The sequence below is a fragment of the Octopus sinensis genome, linkage group LG18, assembly GCF_006345805.1.
Source record: "Octopus sinensis linkage group LG18, ASM634580v1, whole genome shotgun sequence".
NCBI lineage: Eukaryota > Metazoa > Mollusca > Cephalopoda > Octopoda > Octopodidae > Octopus > Octopus sinensis.
This window is the reverse complement of record NC_043014.1, coordinates 34,054,576-34,064,575: the sequence shown is the minus strand read 5'-3', so window position 1 is coordinate 34,064,575 and position 10,000 is coordinate 34,054,576. Positions and strand designations below refer to the sequence as shown.

The 10,000-nt window shown below is 43.2% G+C and overlaps 1 long non-coding RNA gene across 1 annotated transcript in view; it reads right to left on the bottom strand.

Annotated features, from left to right (window-relative positions):
- LOC118766931 overlaps positions 1–10,000 on the bottom strand; it is a 25,853-nt gene that overhangs the window by 10,141 nt on the left and 5,712 nt on the right. The window contains exon 2 of the long non-coding RNA XR_005002837.1: positions 9,504–9,512. This is a non-coding gene — a long non-coding RNA (uncharacterized LOC118766931). The remainder of the gene's footprint in view (positions 1–9,503; positions 9,513–10,000) is intronic.

The window sequence follows — 10,000 nt, the reverse complement described above, 5'->3', positions numbered from 1 at the left end:
CAGCTCGAAAAAGCCCGCCATTTACATAAATATATTGCGAGTGAACATTTCCATGTGCTACGGTGGAGGCGACAGTTGTCTGTTTGGTTCCGCTGGGTATGTTGGTTTTGTTTATTCTTAATATGTTTTGAATCAGTTTCACTGATGAACAAAAGACGTAGATAATACGTTAATTGCGAAATCACAGGTAATTTGGAACTAAATTCTGTTTTTAAATGTCTTGCTTCGAGAGCTTCATTCGGTACGATTCGTTTATTTTTGGTAGTAATGATTTTGAAAGTCCCTCCTAGCGTGTGGCATTTATGTGTAATAGTACCCTCTATATAATATATATATATATATGGATAGATAGATACACACACACACACACACACACACACACACACACACACACACACATATATATAGTACGTTTAAATATTTGTTGTGCAAGATTTTTTATGTGAAGTCGTGATGCGGTCACAGGAGTGTGACGAAAGAACTCTGGCCGAAATAAGATTAAGATTAATGTAAAAAATAAATAACACTGAAGCAAAGTAACACCAAATATATAGTGCGTGTGTTTCTATTGGCTAAACTAGCAAAATGACCATTTCGAAATATAACAATATATATATATAGTTCTTGATCAAAACTGTCTGATGAACGGGAACGTAAAACTTTGAGTAGCAGTTTGTAACATAAGTGATTTACACTGTCATTGTGTGAGTTGTTTTCATTTTGACTCCTCTAGGCTTAAATACCCTAATATCGGTTCCACAAGACCTTTTGGTTCTACCGGTCACATGACCTCGCGATTAAACGAACTTGTTGTTTGTATTGGTCGGCTTCCAGCTATTCCTATCACATTGGCGCAACAGTTTATTTTTCCTTACGCGGGAAATTTATCACCAGCTTCTGGGAGCCTACTATTCCCTATAAGTACAGCAGTTCTCGATTGTTCTAGGTCTTTGGCACTCGCCACTGACCACACACGCAATTCGTCTCCAGCAACGATGTATCTGACACCAGCCAGTCTCCGCTTTCATCTCCACCAGACGCCTGTCTGCATCATTGCTGTATGAACACTACACGACCAACACACCAACAGCTGCCTCTACACACCACCAACAATACGTCAACTATGTCTTCAACATCAACAGTCCAGCCTAACTACGAAGTTCTCTCACACATCTTTGTAATAACCTGTTATGTTATGTTAACTCATGTACGACAACCATTGTATTGTTACGAGGGGACCTCCGAAAACTGTACGGAATCCCTCAGACAGGCCCGATTCGATCAGCGAATATTCTCGCCACGGAAACTCGTCGGAGAGGAGAGGAGAGACACTGCAACAACAACCGCAGCAGCACAGAGATACAGAGATACAGAGGCACAACCCAGAGAGACACCAAAAGAGGCAAGGCAAAACGGCAACACTGGCAACACTTCAACAACTAGTTTATATGACAATCAATGGTTACAACATCAAAGCATTTAAGGCAAACAACAAATCAATACATCATACGGGTATACCACAGATCAAAGCATTTAACAACATGCATGTAACAATATATCAGTCCGGAGACACAACAAGTCATATACAGTATTTCAAAGGTACACGTCCGAAGACACAGTTCTTTTCCCAAATCACATCAACAGATAACGTTCACAGTTCTTTATAATCTTTTTCTACACATATCAACACATTCTGAACATAATACCACAACTCGATAATCGACATATCGACAAGTCCTTGACTGTTCTTTTCACTGTTCAATACACCGTGACACGTATCAATACACAATCAATACCTTAATTCCTAATTAGAATCGCCAGTGTCCCATTCCGCACTCCATCTCTCCATACCGCTAATTCCTCCGTACATATTCCCTTCTGTGCCGCCAAGTTCTCTCGCATCCCAACTTGCTCCTAAGATTCCACCGCTTGCTCCTAACTTCCAAGAATCCGACTGTGTTCTTCGAGGACCGACCACCGACTGCCAAGACCTCACTTCCTCTCTAACTGCCCTGCTCCCTTACTGCCTATCTCTATCGCCTCAATCTGTCCCTTAGCCTTATACTCTATCTCTCTCACTACCTTTCTTCTCTCTGCCCCTCATCCTCTCTTACTGTCAATACCCTCTCCATCTGCTCTTAGATTCCCTACTCTATCTTTTTCTTACTACTGCTAGATTCTTCCTCACATATTCAAGGGGTGTCTAGAACGACCTCTAATTCACCCGAAAGGGGTCGCAGAGTTTACCCAGAACCGATCAATCCACCTGAATCTGACAGGACAATGGGTTTATCCCAAAAGTAGGTCAAGAAGTACCGTGAACTGAACTATTCACAACAGTATTTTATAACGGAGAATAAAAACATCGCTTACAAGTTCATTTTATCTCAAGTCGTATATCTCATTTCAACATTTACTCCATCTTCGTTATAAGATTTTTGCGATGTTATTGCAGCTTTAATAATAAAGCATTATTACTCTACCTCCGGTATTCGAGTACTATTTTCCCCCACCTTGTTTCACATTTATCTGCTGACTCGGGTATATATATATATGTGTATATATATATTGTATATATATATATATATATATATATATATATATATGTATATATATATATATATCTATATATATATATATATATATATAATATATATATATATATGTATATATATATATATATATATATATAATTATAATGTATATATACTATATATATATAATATATTATATAATATATTATATATATAATGTTATATATATTAATGAGTGTACGTTTATACACAAAAAGGTGACCCTAGCAGGACACCTTACACACTAAAAGGAGCAGTCAAAGCCCAAGCCACAGTTAAGAGTAATTTCGAAGGGGATGAAAAAGAAAAACATTTTCAATAGTTACCACTTGGGATCTTTTCCTTTTGATGGACGGAATTTTCTAGTTAACTAAACAATTTGAAACTTCGTATACTGGTAAAAAAAAATTAAGAAAATATTCAAAAGATATCGTTAATATTTTTATTGGGCGACGAAATTCATCGATTTAAGAGATATAGCTGTTATTTCTAGCACATGCAGAAGAGAGAAGGATGAATAACACGTGTGTGTGTGTGTGTGTGCTGTACGTTGCAACAGGATATTGTCTGAGTTTTTAGACGCAGCAAATGATTTGAGCTCAAATGCTGGCATTTCACTGGTTAAAATTCGAAGAATTAAACTACGTTAAACTTACAAATTACAATTTTGTTTTCAATTTTGTTTACAATAATGTTTTCTTTTGACACATTCTACCAGTATACGAAGTTTCAAATTGTTTAGTTAACTAGAAAATTCCGTCCATCAAAAGGAAAAGATCCACCACTTGTACCTAGGTTTCGAACATTAATGAACAAATAAGATAATTTGTTATCAGCAAGGGCGCTGATAATTAACACATAATAATGGGACAAATAAACAGTACATGTCTCATCTTTATACAGTTATGAGGATGGGACCTCCGAAAACTGTACGGAATCCCTCAGACAGGCCCGATTCGATCAGCGAATATTCCCGCCACGGAAACTCGTCGGAGAGGAGAGGAGAGACACAACAACAACAACCGCAGCAGCACAGAGATACAGAGGCACACCGAGAGAGACACCAAAAGAGGCAAGGCAACAACTGGCAACACTGGCTTACATTCAACAACTAGTTTATATGACAATCAATGGTTACAACATCAAAGCATTTAAGGCAAACAACAAATCAATACATCATACGGGAATACCACAGATCAAAGCATTTAACAACATGAATGTAACAATATAACAGTCCGGAGACACAACAAGTCATATACAGTATTTCAAAGGTACACGTCCGAAGACACAGTTCTTTTCCCAAATCACATCAACAGATAACGTTCACAGTTCTTTATAATCTTTTCCTACACATATCAACACAATTCTGAACATAAATACCACAACTCGATAATCGACATATCGACAAGTCCTTGACTGTTCTTTTCACTGTTCAATACACCGTGACACGTATCAATACACAATCAAATACCTTAATTCCTAATTAGAATCGCCAGTGTCCCATTCCGCACACCATCTCTCCGTACCGCTAATTCCTCCGTACATATTTCCTTCTGTGCCGCCAAGTTCCCTCGCATCCCAACTTGCTCCTAAGATTCCACCGCTTGCTCCTAACTTCCAAGAATCCGACTGTGTTCTTCGAGGACCGACCACCGACTGCCCAAAACCTCACTTCCTTGTCCTGACTTCCACTACCCTAATCTCCCTCTGTCTCTATTTGTTATAGCCTCTCTATTTGCCCTCTGATTCCCTACTCTATCTCTATCGCCCGCTGCCTATCACCCTCTCATGACAGCTCTACCATACTCTCTGCCTGTCCTTCTCTGCCCCCTCATCCTCTCTCACTGCTAATTCTTCCTCACATCTGTCCCTTAGCCTTATACTCTATCTCTCTCACTACTTTTCTTCCTCTTCTTCAAGGGATGTCTAGAACGACCCCTAATCGACCGCACAAGGCCAGAAAGGTCCCATTAATCTCCATTAACAAAGACTGTCACTTTTTACTCCAGGCCTGCCGGCGCCATTATTCCAAAGTGGGTCCCAATACTGCACTAGCCAAAATCCATAACACTACCCCCTACCTAAGCTTTGTCGACCCGACAAAAGCATAACAAACCCGCACCTCCGAGGGCGAGCTCCAGCAGACGTTCCAGGAACTGAGGTCCCCTTGGTGGTTTCTCCTCCGGGGGTCTCACCTCCCACGGCCACCACCTCAGCACCAGCCACAGGTTGGCACCTCCCTTGCGGCTTGGGTAACACCTCCGCCAAGGCGCCAGGCTTCCTACTAGCCGCTACAAAGGCGCACCGTCCGAGGAAGTTCCTCAAATCCCTCACACAGGCAGGGTCCGGCCAATCCTTCACAGTGGCCACCTTCCTCAGGGCTCTATATCCCACGTAGCATCTTGCTGTGCCATCTCCATTCCGCGCAACTATCGCCGACGACCAGGGACCATTCCGCTTTTCCACTGTTCCCCGTCGCCGATATCTCCTCTTGCGCTGCCGTACTGGGACTTTCCTCCGGCCTCGCTGCTTCCTCAAGCGACGACCGCCTTGGTTGATGAAGCACTCCGCCATGTTCGCGCGACCAACATCTGACAACCTTCGCGACCAACGTCCTGCGCTCCTCACCAACGGTTGCTTCTTCCGCAACTGCATCAGCGGACCACGATCTCCTTTTACTGCATCACTGCACCGGCAGAACTGACCCCGCCGCTGGATTACCGTCCGGCGCAGTTCCACGATTTGCCCTCTGCAAATCGCCTGCGCAGCCTTCACTAAATCGGCCGACCCAACCAGCGCTCTGTCAGCTTCTGCCTCCACCAGGGTCCAGTCGACCCTCAATTGAGCTCCTATTCTGCACTGCCTGTCGGGCTCCACCAGCCCCACGCAACCATCGAATACAGAGCTCACCGGAGTGCCAATCAAGCACCAGCGACTCCTTGCGGACCGCTTCCTCAACTGCATTAGTGGGCCACCAACTCCCTCAACTGCGTTGCCGTATCGGCAGAACTGGCCCCACCACTGGTTCGCCATCTGGCACGATTCCTCGATTTGCCTTCTGCAAATCGCCTGTGCCACTCCAAAAGATCGGCCGACCCAGCCAGCGCTCCGCCAGCTTCTGCTTCCACTAGGGTCCACCCGACCCTCAATTGAGCTTTTACTATGCACTGCCTGTCGGGCTCCACCAGCCCCAAGCAGCCATCAACCACAAAGCTCACCCAACGCTGAAGCAGTCTTCCTGGTCTCGGTGGACCCTCCACCGTTCGCAGCCGTCTCGCCTCGTCAACGGGCCTGGTCCTTTTCCTCACCAGCTTCCGTACCGCAGGCCTCACAACACGCACGCTCGGCCGCCAGTCCATCCACGCCTGTGGTCTCTCCACAGTGGGAACCATACAGTCCTTCTGGGCCCCAAGAGACAGGGGCCCAGACACCAAAGGACCCGCACACGGCACAACACCTGCCGCGACCATCACACACAGAGCCGGAACCTCGGATTCAGCGACATCCGCCCCAGACCTCGCCAGCTCTTCGTCCCGAGTTCCGAGAGACAGGGGTCGAGACGCCAAGGGCTCCAGACACGGAACAACAGCATCAGCCATAACACCTTCAACAGGCTTTTCGGTTTCCTACACATAGGGCTCAGCAACATACGTTTCAGTTTCCGCAAACACTACCGGTCCAGCATCACAGATTTCGGCAACCAACCCAGGTTCTGCAACACTTCCTTCACTATCTGTTTCACTCGATGCTTCGTTCGACGGGCAATCTGCCCACAAGACCGTCGCTATCCCCGGTCCAACACCGATCCTCCAAAGCTGACCCATCCGCAACCTCAAGCTCCCGCTGATCTGCCCACAGGCCCTGTCGCCTCTTGTCCATTCTTTCTAAGAATGCGTCCGTCTGCGCCATCTGGCCCCTCAACATCTCCACAATCAGGGCAAGCGAAATCTCCTCGTCTCCGGTCTGACAACCAGACAAATCCATAGCGAAAAAAAGCCGATCGAAACGCAGCAATCAGGACAATCCCACTTCTGACACCAGTTGTTACGCGGGGACCTCCGAAAACTGTACGGAATCCCCAGACAGGCCCGACACGATCAGCGAATGTTCCCGCCACGGAAACTCGTCGGAGAGAGGAGGAGAGACACAACAACAACAACCGCAGCAGCACAGAGATACAGAGGCACACCGAGAGAGACACCAAAAGAGGCAAGGCAACAACTGGCAACACTGGCTTACATTCAACAACTAGTTTATATGACAATCAATGGTTACAACATCAAAGCATTTAGGCAAACAACACATCAATACATCTACGGAATACCACAGATCAAAGCATTTAACAACATGCATGTAACAATATAACAGTCCGAGACACAACAAGTCATATACAGTATTTCAAAGGTACACGTCCGAAGACACAGTTCTTTTCCAAATCACATCAACAGATAACGTTCACAGTTCTTTATAATCTTTTCCTACACATATCAACACAATTCTGAACATAAATACCACAACTCGATAATCGACATATCGACAAGTCCTTGACTGTTCTTTTCACTGTTCAATACACCGTGACACGTATCAATACACAATCAAATACCTTAATTCCTAATTAGAATCGCCAGTGTCCCATTCCGCACACCATCTCTCCGTACCGCTAATTCCTCCGTACATATTCCCTTCTGTGCCGCCAAGTTCCCTCGCATCCCAACTTGCTCCTAAGATTCCACCGCTTGCTCCTAACTTCCAAGAATCCGACTGTGTTCTTCGAGGACCGACCACCGACTGCCCAAAACCTCACTTCCTTGTCCTGACTTCCACTACCCTAATCTCCCTCTGTCTCTATTTGTTATAGCCTCTCTATTTGCCCTCTGATTCCCTACTCTATCTCTATCGCCCGCTGCCTATCACCCTCTCATGACAGCTCTACCATACTCTCTGCCTGTCCTTCTCTGCCCCCTCATCCTCTCTCACTGCTATTCTTCCTCACATCTGTCCCTTAGCCTTATACTCTATCTCGCTCACTACTTTTCTTCTCTTTCTTCAAGGATGTCTAGAACGACCCCTAATCGACCGCACCAGGCCAGAAAGGTCCCATTAATCTCCCATTAAACAAAGGACTGTCACTTTTTACTCCAGGCCTGCCGGCGCCATTATTCCAAAGTGGGTCACCAATACTGCACTAGCCAAAATCCATAACAATACATTAGAAAAATATGTTGTCTATTGACCGTATATATTTTTTCTGTGTGTGTGTATGTGAAGCTGGAATATTCAGCAATCGCACGATATTCCGATTCGTAAGAATATAGCCCATGTGACCAAAAAATCCGGTCAATCACGACCTCGCATCGAATAGGTTCCGGTAATAATCTTTTCCTTTGGCGCGTTTCCTTTAATAATATAAACCAGCGTGAAAGTCGACACACCATGACTACTAGACAGAGCTTTGGGAGGCAGCAGAGAGATCCTTGACAGACGCTGCTGGAGTTGACCAACAGAGACGGCAGACAGCAGCTGACAATAAAAAGGCAATGAATAGTTGGAGGTCGAATGACAGAAGTCAGCAGACGGCAAGCAACTTAACACTTTAACTACACCACGAACAAAAACTCACTCGAAGTTTTGTCGTTCGTAGCAACGACAGCATTTGTTTTTTTGTGTACGAAAAGAATAAATTGTTGTTTATCAAAATCTCAACAAACTCCAGTGTCCTTTCCCGTATTTATATATACCATTAAACTTATACATAGAAACATACCTAAAAATATTTGGATGAAATTATATAAATATGTGGTGATTACGACACAAGTCATTCCCACAGCCATGTTAGTAATAAAAAGAAAATCAGGTCAGTAGACACGAGAAAGAGAAGTACACGAAAAGCTTACGTTATTTCTGGTCTCAAAGAAAATGCAATCAAAAAATATTAGAAAAATTTCAAAACCCACAGGAAGTCGTAACAAAAGACAATGGCATTTTCACTTATTCTTTTCCCCTTTCCTACACACAAACATACATTTTTCTCTTTCTCTTTATTAAATAGTTGGAGGAGTTGTGGTAATGGAGAAAACAGACGACAGAAGGTGAGTTTCAAGACGTGGAGGATGTACCATCATCAATTACAATAAAGCTAGCTTTAAAGTGGCGATGAATGTCGTTATAGTGTTTGTCCGCATGGTAATGGTAGAATAGTGAATTGACGCTTTATAGAGCTATATAAAAGAAGAAAAATAAACGAGGATAGTTTGAGTCACTCTGTTGCTTCTGCTAAATATTATATATATATATATATATCTATATATATATATATATATAATATATATATCGACAAATATATATATATAGTGATATCTCTCTCTCTCTCTCTCTCTCTCTCTATATATATATATATCTATATATATATATATATATACATATACACCTCCATCCGACACCCACATCCCCACACCCCTACCACCCCCACACCTTTCACATGTTCCCTATTTGTCTCCGACCACAGAATATCCCATACTTTGGGATATCCAGAAATTCACCCCATCCCATATATATTGCAGACAAACGAAAGAAAAAGTACTCAATGCCATTAAGTAGAGTATGAACTTAATTTAGGTTGATAGAACTAGGACTGACAACTACTAGTAGTCTCTGCGCGAGAGACTGTTGAGTAGTTGAGTTAAACTTTGTAGCAAACAATATCAACAGATAGCACGTTTCGTTTTGTTCTCGCTTTATCACAAACATTAAATTGTAATACTAGTTGTTTTGAAGTTTATTTCAACACAGTGACCTGACCAATTGCATGACGCCCGCACAAAGAAACTACTACTAGTTGCTGAGGTTGATTTCAGTGATGTGTGTATGTGTGTGTGTATTCTGTACTATTAGCTTCTCCCAAGTAACCAGACAATTAATTCAGAGAAATACTGCACACAACTGGACGAGTTAAAAGCAGAATTCAAGAGTAACGTCCAGAATTGGCCAACAGGAAGGGTGTTGTTTTCCAACATGATAATGCAAGACCGCACATTTCTTTGGGAACCTGACAAAAATTGCTGCAGCTCAGCTGGGATGAGTTACCCCACCCTCCATATTCACCAGATATTGCTCCTTTGGATTTCCACTTGTTCAGGTCTCTGCAGAATAGTCTTAATGATAAAAATTTCAATTCCTTGGATGGCGTAAAAAGATACTTTGATGAATCCTTTGCTTGAAACCACCTCAATTCTAGGAAGAGGGCATTTACAACTTAAAGGGAAAGATGGAGACGCATTGTGCAACAAAATGGTTCATATTTGGTTGATTAAAAATGAAATGGCAAGTATTTATTGACTTTTTTCTTTCCTTTAAAAATCGGCACGAACTTTCTGGACAACCCAATAGAATGTATCGCCGTAACACCACATTCATCTTCCAAACACATG